General features: G+C 36.1%; 1 pseudogene; it reads left to right on the forward strand.

Annotated features, from left to right (window-relative positions):
- The first annotated feature begins 6772 nt into the window (after window positions 1-6772).
- LOC141577833 (guanylate-binding protein 6-like) lies at window positions 6773-17016 on the forward strand (annotated as a pseudogene).
- Window positions 17017-24174: the final 7158 nt, after the last annotated feature.

Here is a 24174-nt window from a genome sequence, read left to right on the forward strand (position 1 = left end):
GTCAGTATCTACAAGTTTTGAACTCTCAGTCTGTCCGTCCCCCCGCCCTGCCCCCTTGGCAACCACAAGTTTGTATTCTATGTCTATGAGTCAGTTTCTGTTTTGTATTTATATTCATTTTAAAAATTTTTGAGATTCCACATATGAGAGATCTCATATGGTATTTTTCTTTCTCTTTCTGGCTTACTTCACTTAGAATGACATTCTCCAGGAGCATCCATATTGCTGCAAATGGCGTTATGTTGTCAGTTTTTATGGCTGAATAGTATTCCATTGTACAAATATACCACTTCTTCTTCATCAAGTCATCTGTTGATGGACATTTAGGCTGTTGACATCTCTTGGCTATTGTAAATATTGCTGCTATGAACATTGGGGTGCAGATGTCTTTTTGAAGTAGAGTTCCTTCTGGATATATGCCCAGGAGTGGGATCACTGTGTCATAAGTTATGTCTATTCCTAGTCTTTTGAGGAATCTCCATACTGTTTTTCACTGTGGCTGCACCTAACTGCATTCCCACCAGCAGTGTAAGAGGGTTCCCTTTTCTCCACAGCCTCTCCATCATTTGTCATTTGTGGACATTTGAATGATGGCCATTCTGGCTGTTGTGAGGTGATACCTCACTGTAGTTTTGATTTGCATTTCTCTGATAATTAGTGATCTTGAGCATTTTTTCTTGTTCCTATTGATCATTTGTATGTCTTCCTTGGAGAATTGCTTGTTTAGATCTTCTGCCCATTTTTGAATTGGGCTGTTGGTTTTTTCTTATTATGTCGTATGAGCTACTTATATATTCTGGAGATCAAGCCTTTGTTGGTTTCATCATTTGCAAAATTTTTTTTCCCATTCCTTATATTTTTGTTTTGTTTTACTTATGGTTTCCTTTGCTGTGCAGAAGCTTGTAAGCTTAGTTAGGTCCTATTTGTTTATTCTTGCTTTTATTTATACTGCTTGTGTAGACTGCCCTAGGAGAACATTTTTGAGCTGTATGTCAGATAATGTTTTACCTATGTTTTCTTCTAGGAGTTTTATTGTATCTTGTGTTATGTTTAAACATTTGATCCATTTTGAGTTTATTTTTGTGTATGGTGTAAGGGAATGTTCTAGCTTCATTGATTTACATGCTGCTGTCCAGTTTTCCCAAAATCATTTGCTGAATAGACTATCTTTATTCCATTGTATATTCTTGCCTCCTTTGTCGAAGTTTAGTTGACCAAAAACTTGTGAGTTCATTTATGGGCTTTCTATTCTATTCCGCAGACCTGGTTTTTATAAAGTTGTTTCTCTCACATTTTCCTGCAGCTTCCTTTAAGTTTTCCATTTAAAGAGGGGGACTGGACAACTCTGGTCATTATAATGTAGCTGTTAGAGGATCCTGTTTTACCTTTGTATTCTTTACTCCCACAATGAAGAATCAGAAAAAAGGAGATGGTACAGGAGCAGTTTTTGAATTTTCTTGCTGCTTTGCTCTGAAAAAAAAAAATTATAGACCTTGTTTCTTAGTAACCTGAAGTTTGCAGATTGTGTTCAAATATGTAACCCAATTTGTTTAGTGCAATTATTGTGGATAAATCTCCATCTAATTCAGTAAGCATGCACTGAAATCCCATTTTGTGCTGCATTCTATGCTCATATATAAGCTTTTACTTATCTGATTTTATTATCAAAACATCCTCCAGACTGGACTTACCATTTTTTTCATATTACCCCTATAATTATTCTTAAAAACTTAGGTTTAGCTATTTGAGGCTTCTTGTTTAAGGCCACACAAGTAGTAACTGATAAAGCTGGTATTTTTTAAAAATATTTTTGATAGTATTGGAGGCATCTTGAATACTTGACCTATAAATATGGAACTGAATAGTTGAGACATTTGAATATAATATCATGTTTATATAGTCTGATTATGAAATATGCATAGATATTATAGGGAACTTTTATTATAATGCCAATCAGAAATATGCCAGAAGAACCATGGTATAATTGTGTTTTTAGTACTTAATTTTTAAAATCAAATTTGCCTTGGAAAACAATTACAAGGGAATCTCATATCCTTTTCACCTAGATTTACCCACTGGTGGCATTTTCCTAGATTTGCTTCCTCTCTCTAAATATATGTATATGTCTCTCAATATAATATAAAACAATATTTGCATTTTCATTCTTATTTTCATTTATGGGATTAAGTTGCAAAAATCCTGACCCTTCTCAGCTAAGTACCTTGGCCTTAATCTCTCAAGATTCAGGACATCCTCCTGAAACAGAAGAAGAGTGGCAAGTGGGAGAAGGAGCAAGTGTGTGGGAACATTGACCTAAAGTGTGCAGTCTCCTTCTCAAAAAGGGGAGGCAGGAGGGTGGGAAAAGTCTTCAGTAGTTTACCTATGAGGATGATGTTACCTGTGCGTTTTTCCATACATAGACTTCATTATTTTCAGGTAGTTTATTTTTATTCTTAATTGTCTTTTGTTTAATTTTCACATATTTGTAGACTTTGCAGTTTTATTCCATCTATTAATTTCCAGTTTCATTTCATTGGGTTCAGAAAAGATACTTTGTATGAGTTTAACCTTTTAAAATTTGTTGACTTGTTTTGTGGCCTAAAATAGGGACTATCCTTGGAAATATTCCATGCCCATCTGGGAAAACGTGTTTTCTCTTGTTGGATGAGAGTGTTCTGTATATGTCTGTTAGGTTCAATTAATTTATAGTGTTATTCAAGTACTCTGTTTTTTCTACCTATTATTGCAAGTAAGGTATTAAACTATTGTATTATTGTTAAGTGATCTGTTGCTCAATATTGTCAATGTTTATTTCACATATTTTGGAACTCTGAGGTTCAGGTATACATATTTAGAATTGTTTATCTTCTAGATAAACTTGACTCTTTTAACATAATGTCCTTATTTGTCTCTTTTAACAGTGCTTGAAATAACTTTTTTATCTCATATAGATATAACCACAACAGTACTCTTTTTGTTGTTATTTGAATAGAAAATCTTCCTGGGGTGTACAGTAAGGTGGTAGTTGCTCAGGCTGACCTGTCTCCAACCTGTCTGGTGGCAAACCAGCACCCATTCACTCCTTCTAGTCTAGGCTTCTCCAGCCTTTCTATCTGTTTCAGTCTTTCTCCAAGTAGCCAAGGGGATTTGTCTCCTCTGTGCAGGACCCCAGGACTGGGATGCCAAGTCTGTGGCTTGACCTACTCACTCCTCAGGGTTAGGGTCTATTTGCACAGTCTTCCTTTTCCTCTTAGTCCTTCCCTAGGTGCACAGGTCCCAACCTGAAGTTTTTACTCCTCCTTAATTATGTGGAAATATCTCTTGAAATCTTGTTTGTATAGGAGTTCTGCCAGTTTTCAGTCACTTTTCTGTGAGAAGTTATTATCCCTCATCTTGACCCCCCTCCTCTGGAAACAGTATTCTTCATTGGTAGGTTCCCCCCTACCCCATCACTCAGTTTTTAGCAATTTAAACATATCATTCCACTGCCTTCTGGCCTACAAATATTTTGTTGATAAATTGACTGACAATCTTATTGGATGTGATGAGTTACTGCTTTTTGTCGCTTTCAAGATTCTCTCTTTGTCTTTTGACAGTTTGATTATAATATGCCTCAGCATTGGTGTCTGATTATTTATCCTACTGGAGTTTGTTGAATATCTTGCATTTGTAGATTTATATATTTCATTGCATTGGGTATTTTTTAGCCATTATTTCCTAAAATAATCACTCTGCCTTGCCTCTCCCTTCTGCTTTAGGGACTTTCATAATGTATATACCTGTCTATGTGACAGTATTCCATAAGTTTGTTAGGCTGTATTCACTTTAAAAAAATTATTTCTTCCTTCTGCTCCTGAGAATTGATAATTTCAAATGTCCTGTCTTCAAGTTTGCTGAGACTTTTTGCCTGTGCAAGTCTAATCCCCTTTATATGTATTCAAATGCTCTTCCCCTGAGCTTTACCACCAAGGCTATTTCCCTGTTGAAAATGTGTAAATTCATTCATTGTATTTTCCAGCCTCAGAATTTCAGTTTGGTTCCTTTTTTAATTATTTTTATCTCCTTGTTCATTTTCTAATTTTGTTCATATATTGTTTTTCTGATTTTCTTTAGTTATTTTTCTGAGTTTTCCTTTAGCTTTTTAAGCATATTTTTAAAAAGTTATTTTAAAGTCTTTGCTTAAACATCTAATGAACATGTTTCCTCAGGGTTGTTTGTTTTTTTTTTTTTACCACTTTATATTCTTCCTTTGGAAGGGCCATATTTTCATTTATTTTGTATGCCTTGTTATTTTTGTTGTTGTTGTTGAAAAATTGGATGTTTATTTATCTATTTATTTATTTTAAATGAAGGTACTCAGTACTTAACCCAGGATTTTGGACATGTTAAGTACATGCTTTACTACTGAGTTATTACCCTCCCACCCCCTGAAAATTGAGCATTTATGAAAGCAGTCACCTTTCCCATTCTTTGCATACTGGCCTTTTGACAAGGAAGTCTTTTCCTAAGCTGGCTCTTGATTTTGAAACTTGGGATTAAACTTAAGAGAAGTTCTAAAGTCTTTTTAGGCTTTTTTGAGCATGCATCTTCCCTGGGCCTGTGTTTTGCTTTTTCAGTTTTCCCATATATGTGCTCCTTTTAAGTATATTAATTTCCCAAAGGATGCCTCCTTTGAACTTTTGATTGTCTATTGTGTGTCTCCACCCTGAAAAGAAAAAGAAAAATTCAGTTTCTCTTCTCAACTTTCTATTCTCTATACTTATTTCTGGTCACCATATACGTGAGCATTTTTTCACAATAAGCAATTCTGACCCTAACTTCCAAGAGTTAGTTTATACCCTACAGATTAAGGGCTCAGTCCCACAAGACTTCTCCTCAGTTCAGATGCAATTACAAATCCAGGTTGTCACCTGTGCTTCTGACTAACTGGCTGTACATTGGAATTACCCATCTCTTCCCCAGGTTCAATGATTTGCTAGGATGGCTTAAGAACTCAGGAAGGATAGTTTGCTTACTAGATTACTGGTTTATTTTAAAAAAGGATACAGCCTATAAACAGCAAAATAGGAGATGCAAAGGGAAAGATATCAAGAAAAGCATGTGGAGCTTCCATGACCCCTTTGGATGGGCCACCTTCTAACAACATCCACATATTCATCAAGCCAGAAACTCTCTGAACCTTTTCAGTTAGGTTTTATTTATTTTTTAATGGAGGAATTCTTAGATAGTTATGGTTGAGTAAACTATTGGTCATTGGTGATTAACTCAACTTTCATCACTTCTCTGCTCCCCAGTGGTTGGAGCATCAGGCTAAATGTTGAAACTTTCTAATAACATTGATTCCTCTAGCAAACAACTCCATTGTAGTGATCTAGGGGCTTTACAAAATCACCTCATTAACATAAACTCAGTTGTTGTTGAAAGGTGCTTGTTATAAATAACAAAAGACTCTCCTTTCATCTTTATCAATCTGGAGCTATTTTAGGAATTGAGGACAAAAGACCAAAAGTTACAAGAGAAATAATTTCATCTCTCTCATCACATAGGGTTTTAAGAGCTATATACCAGGAATAAGGACATTGATCAAATATGTGTTTCTTATTATACATCTCAATATCACACACCCATAATATCTTGTCATAGGTGTCTGCAGGTCATTCTACCTGCAGCTTTCCCAAGCAATGCCCACTGCTTCTCCCTGCCTGAGATCCAAATAAGGGAAAAGATAACAGTCCTTCAGGCAGCCCATGAGATGTCAGAACATTGTAAATGCAGTCTGGTCTGCTCTGTTTATTTTGAAAAAGGGAATTGGAAACTCAATTGATGCCTTAGATAGTCTATTTTATATATTCACTGGTAACCTATTGCTCTAGGCATCTGTGGAGCTGTTTCTCCACATTTTTCCTTGAGAAATACCTGCTGCTTCTTTCCACCTGATATCCAAGTTTTACCACCACCTACCCCTCTGCCACCCTTCCCTGAGTTTCATGTGAGGTGAAACAGAGACCTGAAGAGGCAGCCCTGACAGGTTAGAACATTATAATATTCCCTCTCTCTGAATCAGGGGAGGGAATTGGGAAATGATTTGCCACTTCCTTAAAGACTTTACCACAATGGGGACCGAGGGCAACAGAAAAACCACAGAATTTCCTATCATTTTGAATGAGGCTGTTTCTTGATTTGGTATTTGGTTGGTTGCTTTGGAACTTTGACTGTTTTATGGAACTACTGTAAGGTTATTATAGCTAGTATTTTGGTTGTTGTTTATATCTCCTTGGGGAAACAAGAGCTTAGAGTTTGCTAGTCTGTCATTTTGCTCAAGTATGTAGATTTTCAATCCTTTCTCAATGACATTCACTCAGCCTTTATGAGAACCATTTACCTCATTTCCAAAGTAGTTATGTTAATTTCTAACTTTCAGTCTCTTGTGAATATCAGTTTAGCTGGATATGTAAGTTATTATCAAAGGGCTTGGTATATTGTAGGCCTTCAGTGCATCATAAAAATAACTTTAATTATATTATTATTTTGAAATAACAGTTTGGAGAGTGATATTATATTATTTCACTACCAATATCATGAGAGACTTGAGGGAATGATGGGGGAAAACCTCTGCAGTATGCTAATTCTAGATTACATTTTGTCTAAAGGAAAGCACAGAACTCTTACTTACCTTATCCTAAGTTGATAGATGCTTTGTATAATTCTGAGTTAGAGAATGGCTTTATAATCTGATTTCCACTAAGAAGCTCTTCTAGTTTGGCAGGTTGCCATGGCATCCAGACCCAAAATGATGGACCCCATTTGTCTGCTGGAAAGTGTCAAGGTTCTTTCAGTGAACCAAAAATCTCTGCAGATTCTTGGTGAGCTTTCTTTGCCAGTGCTGGTGGTGGACATTGTAGGGCCGTATCATACAGGCAAATCTTACTTGATGAACCATCTTGCAGGTCAGAATCATGGTGAGTGTTGTACAGGGTCAAGGACCAATTGCTTGATTCTAGCTAATACCTCAGCTTCTTAATTTTTGTCCTGATCTTGTGTAGGGAAAACCAAACTTCTCTTAACAAATCAACTTTCCACTCCTATTTCTCACTGCTAAACCACTGTCTTACTGTAATTCATTATCATATTGTATGTTTTATTCCTGTAAAGCAAAATTTCTCCTACCAATTCTCACAATCCTACCTTATTTTACATGCTTAAGCACTGGACTCTTGCAATTGTGTCTACTCGCTCTTGAAACACATTTTGCTTTTTTATGGACTATACTCATCAACATATAAATGTGTTCAAATATCTATAATCTTAAAAATATTTCCTGTATGTCATATACTACTGTGGCTAACACCTCTCCCCACTTTTGAAAAATTTGTCTGACAAAAAATATAATCTTGATTTTTTCCCACCGTTTTCTCTTCCCATGTCTGTCTTCAGTCCATTTCTCTCTGGCTTTGAACCTCACCGTTCTTTCAAGATACTCTTGTTATGGTTATCAGTGACTTCCATTTTGTCTGATTCATGGATTCCCCTTTGCCTCTATGTTGAGCCCTTGCTTGTTATTTTTATCACAATAAATGTTCCTTCCTCCTTGAAACAGATGACACACAAAGTAGGACATTCTTGAGGAAATGGAGAAAGCACCAACTCGTATGCTGGGATACTGACATTCCAATAGATCTGACTCTGTAGCCCCTTGGTTGTTTAGATTATCTGCTCTAACTGAATGCTGCTTTCTCCCCTCTCCTCACAGGCTTTCCTCTAGGCTCTACAGTGCAGTCTGAAACCAAGGGCATCTGGATGTGGTGTGTGCCTCACCCACACAAGCCCAATCGTACTCTGGTGGTCCTTCTGCACAATTAGAGCCTGGGGGATGTGTGAATGGTAAAGCAGAAATTCACAATTAAATCCTTTTTATTCTGGATTTTCCCCTTATCTCTCCATGGTCCTAGAAATTTTACTGCTTTAATCTGTAAAATCAAGAAATCAATTATAGTAAATAAGGCAAACTATGTTTTGTTTGAATCTCACTTCTAGGTAAGTTATCATAGTGTCTTAGATAAATTCTTTTATTTCTTGGCACTGTGTGGATGACTTGATTACATTTAGTAAGTCATTATTGAACGGCTGAGTTCCAGGCCTTTGGACTTAGCTTTGTAACTATCAGGGACCAAAGTAAATGTCCTGCCCTAAAAGAGTCTTTAGTTCAATTGACAAGACATTATCTGCAGTCAGATTTAATACCATGTAATTGGGAAAGAAGCAGGCTGGAGAGAAGAAGAAATTACATTGCATTGCAATCCCCAGTTTCTGGGAATTTCATGGGAGCTCCTTGGCTGGAATGGCTTTTTTGAGTTATCCTGAGTTTGGGACAGGGGTGCTGATACATTTTTGAAGAGCTGCTCCAGAAGCCTTTCTAATTAAGAGGGCTGACACCTGAAGACTGTCTTCCACCAGCACTCCCAACAGCTGGGGGAATAAGTCCTTCAGTTTTGAAAGGCAATCCAGGCAGCACCTACTGGTTTTGAGAACTTACAGTTAAGCATAACTAAGAAAGAGGAGAAGTATCAATCTGTGAGTGAGGAAAAATTTCTGATTCACCTTCTTAGCTTCAAGGTGAAGAGTGTATTTGAGGGTTGGATTTAAGAGACGGGTTTACATTTTCTATGATGAAGTTCATCAACTACTCACAGAGTGTTCTGGAAATCTGTGAGACACCTCTGAATGTGCAAGTTCTATAAAAGTAAGTTTTTGTCCTACAAGAAACATTTTAAAATGGATTTTTGGTGTTTTAGCTTTCTGCTAATGGTTGAAATGAACTATCCCTCCTTTCCCCGTTTTGAGATTTATTTGGAAATAGTACCTACATTTTTATAGCTCTGTCTTTTTTCTCAACAGGAGTTAGAAAGTCTGCTTATTTTTAAAGCCATATATCAAACAATGATATAATCTTGCTGTTGAAATAATTGTTTTCATAACTGCTACTTCTTCTTATCCTAATTGATTATTTTTAAAAACTGGGTTTTGGGGAAAGAAAGTAATGAATAGACTCTTATCCCCCCAAACTCCCATTTAGAATCTTCTCAACATAAACCACAGTTTTTGCATTTACACTGGGAGCAACTTTACATGCCATTTATAATAAAAAAAAAAACTATTTCCAGTGTATGCCATCATTTAGACAATGCTATGATTTATACAACTCAGCCTGGGCTTTAGGACCCTTGATTAGGCTGCATGAAACTCACCTTAACTTCTCCACTTGCCCTCTGCCCTCAAATGACTCTGTTCTAACTACAAGACCCCTGTCTTCTCCCATCTCTAATTATGTTTCTCTGGGTTTTCCTGTCTATGGGATCACCTTCATTTCTTCAGTTCCACATTTACCAGTTCTTTAATATTCAGCTCAAGATATTGAGGGAGCTTTCAGATCACATATTCTTTCTCCAAATTTCATAGCTCTGTTCTTCCTTGATAGACTTCTAAATTTTATTTTAGTGTTTTAGCTATAGGTTTCACTGCTTATATACATTACTGAGAGTAAGCCTTTTACAGATACTTCTATCTTTTTTGCACTTACTGTTATGGATGTTTGTCCACTGCTTTGAAATAATCATGTTGAAAGACAATTTTCATTTTTAGCATTGCTTTTTTAAAATCTAAGAACAGTGGGGTATATTTAGTAGCTTCCTGAAAGTATTTATTGATTGCATATAATTTAAATACCAGTTATGCCAACTATGGTATATTTTATATGGACTCTGATTAATAAATATATGCAGAATGAATAAGTGCCCACACTCATCATTGAATTCCTAATTACACAACAGGTACTGTATTAGTTTTTCTGTATATGCTATTTTACTTTATCCAATTGAGGAAAAAGAAAGTACTGTGAACACTAGAATCATTTTATATATGAAAAATTTGCAAACACAAGAAATGTCTCTGTAATTGTCAAAGTTGATATCTGCATTTACATCTGTCTTCAATTTCTTTGCATGGTGATTATGTTAGCTGAAATAATAAATGAAACCATGATTGAAGAAGTGTACAGAAGAATTTCTAATGTAGGGGTAAACTTCTAACTCTCTTGTTCTAATGTGCTTTCTAGGATGAGTCTAAGAAGGATTCATGGATCTTTGCCCTGACCGTGGTTCTGTGCAGTAGCTTTGTCTAGAACAGCATGAGCACCATCAACCACCAGGCCCTGGAGCATCTGCAGTATCCTTCCAGGTCCTGAACCACCATGTTTCACTGAATTCATGAGGATGAGGATAGAGTCAGTCTCTCCCTTCCTATCATTTAGTTTCTTGGGTGGAGCAGAGGGGACCCATGGCAAAAGAGTGTGTTTATAATATTTTTATACTAGAGAAATATGGGAATTGTTGGTAGTGAGTTTCTTTTCCCTAACCAAATGTTAGTTATGCAACAGAGCTTGCAAAACATCAGGGCAAAGTCCTCTCAAACACCTGATAGTGTAGAAGATTCCACAGAATTTGTGAATTTCTTTCCAGAATTTATCTGGACTGTATGGGATTTCACCCTGGAGCTGCAGTTATGTAGTCAGCCTATCACAGAAGATGAGTACTTGGAGAATGCACTGAAGCTGATTCCAGGTATCAGAGTATGGCCTGTGCAGTGTACGGTCCAATAGAGTGTGGGATCTACTAAACAATATCCCTCATCTTTGTGATTGCATTTGTATTTGAGACTAAATCAAAGTCTGTGGAAATGGTGGCTGGAAAGTGGGTTGCAAAGATCTAGGGGCTACAGTTGAAGTTTACTCAAGAAAAGTAAAGTGTAAAGTGAAATTACTCAAAACCAATTTGTTTTTTATACATCTTTAAATTTACCATCCAGATTTACATGGGTAATGAAACATTCTAAAGACTGGACACTGTGTTTCCTGTTCCTTCAATTTTTCTCTGTTGAAGAAAACAACTAATCAGCTAATTGTTAGACATGAAACTGCAGTGAAAAGCTTATCTAATGAACAAAATATAGATTTCACATATTATTCTTTTCAAAGAGGGCTAGAAAACTTTCTAATCCTGTATAATTTTATCATCTACAAAATGACTGTATGTTCTAAATAAACCTGAAGAAGTGACTGTCTTTGCAATCTATGCCTTTTCAATAATACTGACAATTATTAGAATATTCATTTTACCTTCCACATCATAGCTTTCTCCTAATTCCCACATGTTTACCCATGAATTAATTACAAGGTAAAAAATTATTTTCATGGGTTACATTTCCAAGGATGTGTGTCTATTGAAACCTTGAGAGAAATATCAATCCCAATTTAGTCATTCTTCCTTTCACGTTTCTATTTATGATTTCTCAAAACAGCTATTAAGAAATTGGCTGGCAGGAGAGGACCAGATATAAACATTTACCTCAAAGAGATTATAGATTAGTGGTGATACCTTAAAATTATATTTCAGGTACATTTATACTTCAGAGGTTTTTACTAATAAATACATAACACTGCATCAATTATTTTTAGCATCAAAACAGTTTTTCTTAAATAATGAGGATGTCATTCCTAATATTCCAATTACTGTCCATGATCCCTTGTTTGTAGCTCTCTTTTTGGTTCCACAGCTGAATTCCTACATGAGGTTGAGTTGAGCAGAAAGTTTCATGTGACCTTTCATCCTTTTAGCTGCTAGTTAAGCAAACACATCATAGATAACCACTCTACTATGTGCATGTCTGGAGAGACCAGCCATAGGTTTCCTTTACTGGATCAGATGTCTCCCTAAATTTCTCTGCAGTTATATCATTCGTATAAGTCTGATGTGCAAAGAAGTATTGAATGTCTATGTTAAAAGAGTTCTATGTGTAGAAATGGCAAAGACACACAAATCCCTGCCATGAACACCTGAAACCCCCTCGCCTCAAGACTCTACACATTCTAATCCCTGTTTTTCTGCCCCTCAGGGAAGAATCCCAAAGCCCAAACATCCAATCTACCCAGAGACTGCATCAGGCATTTATTTCCAAGATGGAAGTGTTTTGTCTTTGACTGGCCAACATAGAAAAAAAATTCTAGCCAATATTGGCATTGGGTCTGAAGACCAACTGGATCCTAAATTCCAGGAGCAAACAAAATATTTCTGTTCTTACATCTTCATTGATGCAAGGACCAAGACCCTCACAAAAGGAATCATGTTCACTGGGACAGGTGAATCTCTTTTTCCCATTTCCATGGGGACTGCTATGTGTTGAATATTTTATATAATGTGCTTTCTAGTATTTTTGTTTGATTCTATAAAGGATTCTGATTTTACAGACTTTTATACTCCATGAAGAAATCTGTATACTTTATAATTATCTCACTTTGGGGGATTTACAAATTCCTTCCCTAAATTGCAACTTTTGTCAATGATATCTGTGGCTCCTACTTATCTGAAAACATCCTCCACTTAGAATATAATCACTCTCTTGGTGTAAAAACAGAACACTGCATGTTTTCAAAGGAAGTCCTATACAATAAGTGTTCTTCACAAGGAGAATTCAAAAGATATTTTGAGAATTTAGAGTGGTCCAAAAATAAATATTAGCTCATAAATCACTGAAAATCCATTCAAAGCCTCAGAATTAGGAATAAATTAAACATGGTACACTTTGCCTCATCTGTCTATCTATGTAATCTATATTGTTTTCAATTTTTAAAATGAGAAACTGTATTTTCCAGGTAGCCCCTAGTATGTTAGATAGAAGTAGATATTAACATTTAGTCCTGTGGCCTGGAAAACCATAAAAATGAAGAGTCAGTAGAAAATGAAGGTGATAATAGTAGAAGGAGGTAGGGGTGCTTGTGTGTGTTTGTGTGTGTGCATGTGTATATGACCCTAGAAGCATAGTCTCAGAATCCTGGAGCCATTGACTGATAACTTGATATTTAGCCCCTAAATTTCCTGGCTTCTTCAGGGCTGAGGACTCTGGTTGTGACCTACCTGGATACTAGCAATAGCGGAGCAGTACCTCACTTGGAGAACGCAGTGACAATTCTGGCCCAGCTGGAGAACTCAGCTGCCATTCAGAAGGCAGACCACCACTACAGCGAGCAGATAGCTCAGCGAGTGAGCTTCCCCACAGACATGCTGCAGGAGCTGCTGGAGGCGCATGCTGCCTGTGAGAGGGAAGCCCCTGCAGTCTTCATGGAGCACTCCTTCAAGGAAGACAAGCAGGAGTTCCAGAGGAACCTTGTGGTAATCTGTCTTAGTATTTACTTTATGTCGCTTCCCCTTGAAGAATGAAGCCTAGAAGTGTTGTTACCGGTCCCATGGCTCATCTCTCACTCAAGGATAATGTAGTCCATGTTCTCATGAGGGACAGAGTTTCAAAGGACTACATTTCCTTCTTTTTTGACTGCCAGAACTCAGGCAGTTTATCTGGAACTCCCTTTGACCTTCAATGAAAAATCAGTATAGATATCCTCTTGAAATAAATACTTCTGTGGATTCCAAGCCTGTCCAGAACACCCAAGACATTCTTTAGCTGGCTTCTTTTTCTGTGAACACACTCCTATGGCTGGGAACCAAAATTTCTCTTTTCAGATCCACATCTCAGGCCACTTTCAGCTTAGGTTGCTCCTTGTTGTATCTATCATTGAAGACAGAATCACTGAATGTGGCAGCTTCAAGGAACCAGAGAGATTAGGTAATGCAACTCCAACAGCTCAGATGAAATACCCAAAGGAGGTTAGGGAACTTCCCCATGGTCTTCCAGAGTTTTCAGAGCTGTGAATAAATCAAATCTTGTTACTGCTGTTTTATTACATGTCCTCCAACAGAATACTTTTCTCATGAGGAACACAATTAGACCAATTCTTCTACCAGACCTTTGGAAATTTACTTCCTCTGTTCCTTGCTTCTGGTGACAGCCCTCTATCTTTCTTCCCTCTAGGAAATCATAAAGAATAAGAAAGATGATTTCTTGATGCAGAATGAAGAGACATCAATCAAATATTGCCAGACTAAACTTGATCAGCTTTCAAAGACACTAGTAAAAAGTATCTCAGCAGGAAATTTCTCTGTTCCTGGAGGTCATGAACTCTACAGGAAAGCAAAGGAAATTATTGAAAAGGAATATTACCAAGTGCCCATGAAAGGAGTGAAGGTGAGGAATAAGGGAAACATGGGGAACCTACAGAATACTCAAAGGGGTCTCCTGAAAATCTGAGAGTGCAGCTCCATGCATGCATAAAGAGAGTGTATGGGGCCATTCAAACAGCTGTGGCTTTTAAGGTTCACTGCATGCTATTTATTCCTGAAGAGAGTACAAATGTCAACTCCCAACCATGAGTACAGATTTCTTAAATCCACAAGAGACAGAACAGAAATTATTCATTTTTTTTAATCAACAACATATTTGACGTGTTGAGCACTGATAATTTACAAGTCAGTCTTTGTACACAAGGATGATCACAAGTGAGACAGGAAGTCAACTACATAGGCAAGCTATAACACTCAGGAAAGAGCTACTTAGGTGTTAGAAACAAATATAATAATAATAATAATAATAATAATAATAATAATAATAATAATAATAATAATAATAATAATAATAATAATAATAATAAACAATAATAATGCAACTAATATATATTGAACTGTTGTTTCCTATAGCCAAAATGTTAAGCTCTTTCCCTAGACTCTTTAACTTAATCTTTCAAATAGCATTAAGAAGCATCTACATTATCAACATTTTAAAGATCTGAACTGAGAAGCATAGGCAGGTTAAAATAAGTTGTCTATAGTTATAACCAGCTAGTGGCAGAGGAGAACAGCAGCACAATTTAGAGGCACTAATTCACACTGGGAAAGCTGATATGTAAAAGCACCAGAAATTTGGGGTTTGTAGAACTGAACATGATTCTGACTGGCTGGATTCTAGAGTGGGGAGAAGGAAGTAGCCCTGGGCAAGAGACTGGAGAGAGACAGGTCACTCTAAGGAGCTTGGACTCATTGAAAAGAACCACTGTGGAACTTTAAACTTGAAGCAAAAGTTACATGGACTTAGTTGTCTTTGCATCAATAATTTCCCTATTGGAAATCTAATTTCTGTGCTCCTCCTTGGTTCCTCAGGCAAATGAGTTCTTCCAGAGGTTTCTGCAGTCTCAGATGGCACTAGAGAAATCCTGCAGGCAGATAAAGCCCTCACTGATGGGGAGAAGCAAATAGCAGGTACAGGGTAGGGCTGGGCTCACAGTGGGATGTGTATGTTCTTGCAGTGCCCTCTGACAGGTGTGAGAGCAAAACCTTCCCAATACCGGAGCTTCCTTCCTTTCTGTGGAACAAACCTGCTGCATCTGGAAACAGCAAAGGGAACTGTGGTTGGACGCCAGACAGGCAGAGCCTTTTCTCTCACATTCTGAAGTGTGTTCTCGATGGTGTGGACATGGGGTTTTGGGGGAGGACTTCAGAGATTTCCTACCTCTCTCTTTAATTTGGTTTGGCCTCTGAGCTCAGGAGGGTGGAGGTCAATCCTTGCCTATTTTTTCCCTCTCTAATACCTTCCTGGGGCAGAAGAGTGGACCTGGAAGGAGACAGCTGAGAAGGAACAGGAGCTGCTGAAACAGAAACTGCAGGAGCAGCAGCAGCAGGTGAAGGCTCAGAAGAGAAGTCTCCAGAAACACATAGTTCAGATGATGGAGAAGATGGTGAGAGAAAGAGAAAACCTGCTGAGAGAGCCAAACAAGATATTGGAGCATCAGCTGAAGGTGAATCAGGCTGTGGCTGTAGTAGAGCTTGATAGCTTTGCCCTGGTACCCCAGGAAGGGATGGGTGAAGGTTACAGCATGGTCATGCAGAGATCACAAGTGCATCTACTGCTTGTGATTTATTAAAACCCTGAAGCCTTTGAATCCTTCCAAAACCTTTAAATTTGTCTCTGTAAGTAGAATTTGGAGAGTTCAGGATGAGTATTCCCCCCTCTACTCCAAGCCCTCAGAGAATATAAATAGGGTTGAATAGCCATTTACAGAATTTTAAAATGATCTCACAGGGCTTGATTGAACAGATATTCCAATTATTTGTGTTTAATATGAACAACAACTAGTACGCTCTACCAAGGTCACTACCTTTTACCAGGAGACCTGCTCAGCCCAAGGCCCTGAGGTAGATCTGTTCTGACATAAAACTAATAGAAATGTCCAGACTTAAAAACACATAGAAATGATAGATTTTACAATTGCTGCATTGCCTCCAGGTGTGGACAGATCCCCAAGCTATCATGTGGCTTGGAGGGATTTCTCTCATTGTTCATCTGAACATGATTTATAAGAGATTTCTATAATTTAGGGGCCATGAGTTTATAACAGATTTCTATAATATGGGTGACAGTGTCATCCTGAGTGGGACTGAGAATTAGTGCAGTCAGACCAAGGCTACCTCTCATTTGCATTTTTTGACTGGAAAATATTACATTTGTCCTCATGCCAGGCTTAGCCTCCTGGCAAAACCCTAAGGTATATGAATATTATTAAGGCTGTAAACTACACTTCTTCTTAATATTTCGGTCCAAACCAGGAAATATACCTTGTTACAAGAGTCTCCTTTCATGATTAAGAGAGAACAATTTTAGGAATAAAACAAAGATAGTCTGACAAAGTTTCAAAGTTTGACAAAATGTAATCCTTGAAAAAATGGGGGATTTAAAAAGTTTTACTTCCTTCCTCATTTTTTTTTTAGGTCCAAGAAGATCTGTGTACTGAAGGATTTAGAAAGAAATGTGAGGAGATGAGTACAGAGATAAATCATTTGGGAGAGAGAATTGTTGATACTAAAAATGATGATAGTTCCTTGCTTGCACAAGCCTTGGACAACCTTGGCAAAAGAATCGCTTCGTTATTGCCTGCCCCAGCTAACATTCTTGGTAATGTTATGAAAGTAGTGAGCTCACTATTTAAAAAGAAGTAGCTCTCCTTGTAAAGAAATCAGATATATAATATAATATACATGTATGTTCTCTGGCCTATTTCTGATATGCATGCTTTTCAATTTCATCCAGCAATGCTTTAAATATAAAAAGTGATTTCTAGAGAATACTGATGCCTGGCCCACATTAGATAGAATAAATGCATGGACAATTTGATATAGTGTGTTGAGTTTTAGGAAATATATATGTGTGCAATATCATATATATGTGTATGTAAATATATACAAGAGTTTCACTGAGGCTTCACTTCTAATGGCAAAAGATTGGAAACCACTTAATGCTCATTTATGTAATTTGGTAATATATATTTTGCACGTATTTATACTAGAATACTATGTTGCTAGTAAATAGATAGTGGAGCTCTATTTGTATAAATATAGAACAATCTGGAAGATAGAATGTAGAGTGAAAAAATGAGGTACAAAACAGTTTGTATAATGTGTTCACCGTAAAAAAAAAAAAGGCAATTCTTTTGGGCACTCATACACATGTATGTATAGTACATTTCTGGAAGATTCATTAGAAATTGGTATCATTGGTTCTACCTGGAGAAGACAGCTTGGCATCAGGGATGGAATGGACACATGCTTTTCATTATATACTCTATATTTTCAATTTTGCAAAGTTAGCTTGTGTTATTTCTTGAATAACAAAGAAAACAAACTACAATACTAATAATTAAAATAGTAAGTGGAATGTGAATAAATGGAATTGCCCATTGCTTCCAGAAATGACATTAGCCTGCTTAATGAGGGGTATAAGACTAAGATCAGAATACTAGAAAATAACGTTTGCATCCTAATCTTGTTTTTGCTTTGGCCTTGGTTTTTAATCCCTTATATTTGCTTCAAAAATAAGGTATGAACTTTCCTGTTACCCCTTGAAATCTCTACAACAGTAACCTTTACTTCATAGGTTTCAATTACACTTTTACAGTGTTTAGAAACAAATTACTAAACACTAAGAATATTCACTGGTGAGAGGAATTCCCATCATCCTTACGTTCAGTTGTGGCATCTCTGCTGTAGGCAAGTACAGAAGGGGTGATGCACCACTGCAGAAATGGATGCCTTTATAGTAATGGGGAATGAAAAACCCAGACACACAGAGGCCAGATGTTGGCATTTAAACATCAGAATTCAAGTACATACAATAAGAGTAATGAGCATCGTGGTTTGTCTTAGCTCAGGCTGCTATAACAAATTACCATAGACTGTGTGGCTTACAAAACAAACATTTATTTCTCCCAGTCCTGGAGGCTGTAAGTCCAAAAGCACTGTGCCAGCATTGTTATTTTCTTGGTAAGGGTCCTCTTACAGCTTTACAGGTGACAAGGTTCTTACTGTGTCCTAGCATGGTGAAGAGAGAGAGACAGAGAAAGAGAGAGACAGAGAGAATGAATCTCATGATTCTTTGTTATACAGGCACTAATTAGATTCATGAAGGCCCCACACTCATTATCTAATCCCTCCCAAACCCCATTTCCAAGCACATTGGGACATTGGTATTTGGGGTTTCCTCAAATGGATTTTGGAGAACACATTCAAACATTCAGTCTATAATTTGGTTGGAGTGGCAGCTAGCAGACCTGACCAGAGAAAATTCTGAAGATGGCAAATAAAACAAGGTGTCTGTAGAGAAAAAAAGAATGGGGAGGAAACCATTGTAATCAAGGATATTTATAGGAAGCTGAGAGGTAACATTGATAAAAGGTTATAATCCGTAGCCTTGGTCTAAACCAATTTCAGATGATGGAACTATCACCTGGAGGGGAGGGCAGGATCCCAGGAGAGAGGACCTTGCAACTCTGGGATGAGGATAAATGATAATGATTTTCACAGTGCCTCTCCTAGGGGACCTCTGGAAATGTACTTGGATCCATATGCTGGGTAATGAGAATGCCCAAACACTTCAAGGACTCTCAGAATCAGGATCCAAGCTAGGAGTGATGCTCAGATCAGGAAAAGACATCACAGTCTCCCTGTTAGAGGTACATGACATCCTGGTATGAACACAGTCTTGGCCCAGGTGCAACTAACTTGGTCTAGTATTTTTTTCAAATAAAAGTATAGTTCTTCTGAAGACAGACACCATTTTATATATATATATATATATATATATATATATATATATATATATATATATGTATTTTCTTTACATCTTCATAGTGTATGTTTAGGCACAGAGGGTACTTAGTAAGAAACTTCTGTATAAACAAAAAGCTGACACATGTGTGATTGTTTTCAATTGTCAGAATTCCATGATCACACCGAACCTCTGAGATAATAGATTGTTTGGATTTTAGATATTAGATTAAGGTCTCTAATTTGACTTAAGGATCAGAGGAGCAGAAGAAACTCTTTCGGTACAGTTTCCCCCTCTGTGACCTTATTCACCACAGTCTCAGTATCTCTGCGAGGATGTTAACTCATCTCCACTGGAGAATTTAAATGACTCCGTCTAGTCGTGGCTTCAAGTGTTCAGAAGGAAGAATGAATGGCTTTGCCTTTTAAAGAAGAAACCATATAGTAATGAATATGTGACCAATGTATCATGGGGTTTAATGGAAAAGTAAACTATTCTACAGAAATATCTGTATATCTGTTCCCACTGAGAGATTGACTTAAGCAGATGTTCTAATCCCTTGGACTAGACACACCCTGCATTGAAGAGCAAAGAGAAGCCTTGTCTTTTTTAGATTCGACATACAAGTGATATCACACTGTACTTGTCTTTCTCTGACCTATCTCACTTAGCATAATGTGCTCAAGGTCCATTGATGTTGCAAATGGCAGGATATCCTCCTTCCTTGTGACTGAATAATATTCCCTTGTGTATATGTATATGTGCCACATCTTTTGTATCCATTCATGTGTTGCCATTTAGGTTGCTTTCATTTCTTGGCTACTGTGGTTAATGCTGCAATAAACTTGAGTGCAGATATCTCTTTGAAATACTGTTTCTATTTTCTTTCAATAAAAAATAATAAAACTGACAATGGTCACTTAGAAAAATAAAAAGGCTTTAAAGAGTAGTTAACAATTTATTCACACATCTATTCTAATCCTCATTAAGGAATGCTTGGTTCTAATTATTTACATTGCTTGTTAAATTCTTATGTCCTCCCTGCCATTTCTCTGGATTATGTAAAGAGAGAAAAGCAAAGATCTTGTCCTCATGCAGCTTACACTGTGTATGGGCCTTACATAATGTTATTTAGGCAGAAATAAATATTGTAATTATATACATGTATATATATATGTGTGTGTGTATATAGATGTGTGTGTGTATATAGATATGTGTATGTGTATGTATGTGTATGTGTGTGTGTATATATATAAATATTTTATGTGCAGTGATCAAGAATCTAAGTTGCAACCAAATAGTCATTTTTTAAGTTTGGTTTCAACCTAGTGCATCTTGCCTGGAGATATAATTGTGTATTATAGAGCCCTAAGGACCAAATATGGTAACTTTAAAGTAAGGTAAAACCTAGAGTGCATGGTGATTGAAACAATGAATAAATAGATTAATGTTTGGATGTATGAATAAGTGTGACATTTGTTTATTATTTCAAAGGGTAATAAATATCCCTCTTATTACCTATAGGCCAAAAAGTCAAGGCTTTGGTGAAGAATTTTGTGTTTGTTGATCTCTATTCCTTTATCACCTGTACAAATTATTATGTTTAAACAAACTAAAGTGGATTCTGTTTCTATGACTGTACTAGGACTGATATGACAACTCTGGAATATTCTTCCTTGTGTCTCTTTTTCCATGGAAGTGTGGTTGTGCCACTCATCAGTGTTATTTGGATGGAATTCCTTTTACTTCAGATAATGTGATCTGATTCCTTAACCACTGTTCTGTGGACAGTGGTCCCAGGCTGCATTGAATATGGTGCTCACTCTTAGCCCAGGAAACGGTCCCTGATAAAACATGAGTAATGAATTCCTCCCCTGATATATTTGGTCTAAGGCCCCAATCTCTCTCTGACCCTGCTGACTGTCCATTAATATAGAAAATGCAGACAATCAAGTTCTATTTGCCTCCCACTTAAAATACCTAATTATTTTATTTTGATGAAATATGCACAACTATTTACTATTTTAACTACTTAAAGTGTACAATATAGTGGAATTAAGTATATTCACATAGATGTTACAATCATCATCACTATCTACCTCCAACCCATTGCATCATGCTCAGCTGAAACTCTGTATCCAATAAACAAGTCTCCATTTCCCTCTCCCCAAGCTCCTGGTAAGTGTGAGTAAACTTTCTGTTTCTATGAATTTAACTACCCTGGATACCTCATAAAAATGACATCATATAGTATTTTTCTTTTTGTGACTGTCTTATTTCAGTTAGCATAATGTCCTCAGGTTTATTTAGACTGTAACATGTGTTAGAATATCCTTCTTTTTAAGGCTGAATAACATTCCATGGTAAGAATGTACTACACTCTATTTTATTTTTTTAATTTTTAATTATTATAGAACTTTTATATTTCCACTTAATTTGCAGTTATTACAAAATACTGGCTATGTTCCCTTTGTTGTGCAGTACATCTTTGTAGCCTGTCTTATACTCAATATTGTGTTACTCCCACTCCTCCCACTCCTCCATACCTTTATTGCCCGCCCCACTTCCCACTGGTAATCACTGGTTTGTTCTCTATATCTGTGAGCCTGCTTCTTTTTTTTGTTGTTTTTATTATATTCAGTAGTTTGTTGTATTTTATACATTCTACATATAAGTGATATCATATAGTATTTGTCTTTCTCTGTCTGACTTATTTCACTTAGCATAATGCCATCCAAGTCCATCCATGTTGCTGTTAATGGCAAAATTTCATTTTTTATGGCTGAGTTGTATTCCATTGTGTGTGTGTGTGTGTGTGTAGTGTACAATAATATCTATACATAATATATCTATCTATATCTATCTAGCTGTGTGTGTGTGTATATCATATCTTCTTTATCCATTCACCTGTTCATGGACACTTAGGTTGCTTCCATACCTTGGCAATTGTACATAATGATGCTATGAACATTGACATGCATGTATATTTTCAAATTAGTGTTTTTGGTTTTGGTTTTGGTTATGCTTTTATATACCCAGGGGTGGAATCTGGGTCATATAGTAATTATATTTTGAGATTTTTGGAGAAATCTCCATACTATTTTCCACAGTGGCTGCATGAGTTTACTTTCCTACCAAGAGCCCACCAAGGGTTTCTTCTCTCCACATCATTGCCAATATTTGTTGCTTGTGTTCTTTTGATGACAGCCATTCTGACCAGCAAATACGCTACAATTTATTTACCCATTCATACGTTAGTGGATAACTAGATTGTTTCCATTTTTTTGTACTGTTTTGAATAATGCTATTATAAACATTGATGTACAACTATATATTTGAGTTCTTACTTTCAGTTCTTTTGAGATATATAACTAGAAGTTGAACTATTGAATCAAATGGTAATTTTACGTTTAATTTTCTGAGGAATAGGTATACTGTTTTCTACATTAGCTGTTCAATTTGTTCCTACCAATGACGTACAGGATTCTCAATTTCTCTACATCCTTACCAAAATTTGTTTTCTGTTTCTAAAGAAATGGCAACCATATTAATGTGTGTGAAATGTATCTCATTTCCTTAATGAATAATGATGATGAGCACCTTTTCAGGTACTTATTGTCCATTTATCTTTGTTATTTGGGGAAGGTGTCTTCAAGTCCTTGACTATTTTTGAAATGAGCTCTTTGTTTTTGTTGTTGCTGAGTTACAGGGTTCTTTATATATTCTGTATATTAATTTCTTATCAAATGTATGATTTGTAAACATTTTCTCCCATCCTGTGAGTTACCCTTTATTCTTTTGATATTGTCCTTTGATATGCACAAAAGTTTTAAATTTTTGTAAAAACCAATTTATCTATTTTTTCATTTGTTGTCTACAAACACCTTTGGTGTATATCCAAGAAATCACTGCCAAACCCAATAGAATGAAGAGTTTCCCCTACGTTTTCTTCTAAGAGATTTTGTTTAGCTTTTACATTTAGATCTTTGTTCTATTTTGAGTAAATTTTTGAATATGGAGGAAGGTAAGGGTATAACTTCATCCTTTTGCATGTGAATATCGAATTTCCTCAGTATCACTTGTTGAAAATATTGTGCTTTTCCCACTGAATGGTCTTGACACCTTTACCAAATCATTTGACCGCATATGAGAAGATTTATTTACTGTATTCGTCTATATGTCTATTTGGATTACAATAGTTTGTACTAAGTTTTGAAATCAGGAAGTATGATATCTCCCACTTTGTTCTTCTGTTTCAAGATTTTTTATTTCTTTATTTGGAATCTCTTGAAATTCCCTATGAATTTTAGAACTTTTTATTTTCTGGAAAAAATATTGGAATGTTGATAAGAATTGCATGAGATCTGTAGAATCTGTTGAGTAGTACTGACAGCTTAACAATATTAAAACTTCCCACTTATGAACATGGATGTCTATTTCTTTATGTCTTATTTAATGTCTTTTGGCAATGTTTTCAGTATGCAAATCTTTCTTCTTCTAGGCTAAATTTATTTTTAATTAATCACTTTGATACTATTTTAAATGGGATTGCTTTCTTAATTTTTTGAATTGTCATGTTAGTGTATAGAAATGTAACTGATTTTTAATTGTTGATTTTGTATCCTCCAAATTTGCTGAATTCGTTTATTTTTTCTATTTTTTGGTGAAATCTTTGATATTTCTATATTTAATATCTTGTCGTGTGTTGAGAGAATTTATTTCATCATTTACAATTTTAAATCTCTTTATTTCTTTCCCTTGTTTTATTACACTGGCTAGTATCTCTAATACTATGTTAAATAGAGGAGGGAAAAATGGGCATTACTGTCTTTTTTGTTATCTTAGGGAATAAGATTTCAGTCTTTCATCATTGAGTAGGATGTAGCTGTGGATTTTTCATGCATGGTTTTTATCATGTTGAGGAAGTTTTCTTCTATTCCTAATTTTTTAGTATTTTTTTTTAACAGAAAAATTATTAAATTTGATCAAAGGATTTTTGTGAATCAATTGGATGACCATTTTTTTTCTTTGCTCTCTTAATGTGGTATATTATATTGATTGATTTTTCTATTTGGAATCTACAGGATGTAATCAACATTTATAGAATACCAAAAACATCAGAATACATATTTTCCTCAA

Source organism: Camelus bactrianus, chromosome 6 (genome assembly GCF_048773025.1).
Source record: "Camelus bactrianus isolate YW-2024 breed Bactrian camel chromosome 6, ASM4877302v1, whole genome shotgun sequence".
Taxonomy (NCBI): domain Eukaryota; kingdom Metazoa; phylum Chordata; class Mammalia; order Artiodactyla; family Camelidae; genus Camelus; species Camelus bactrianus.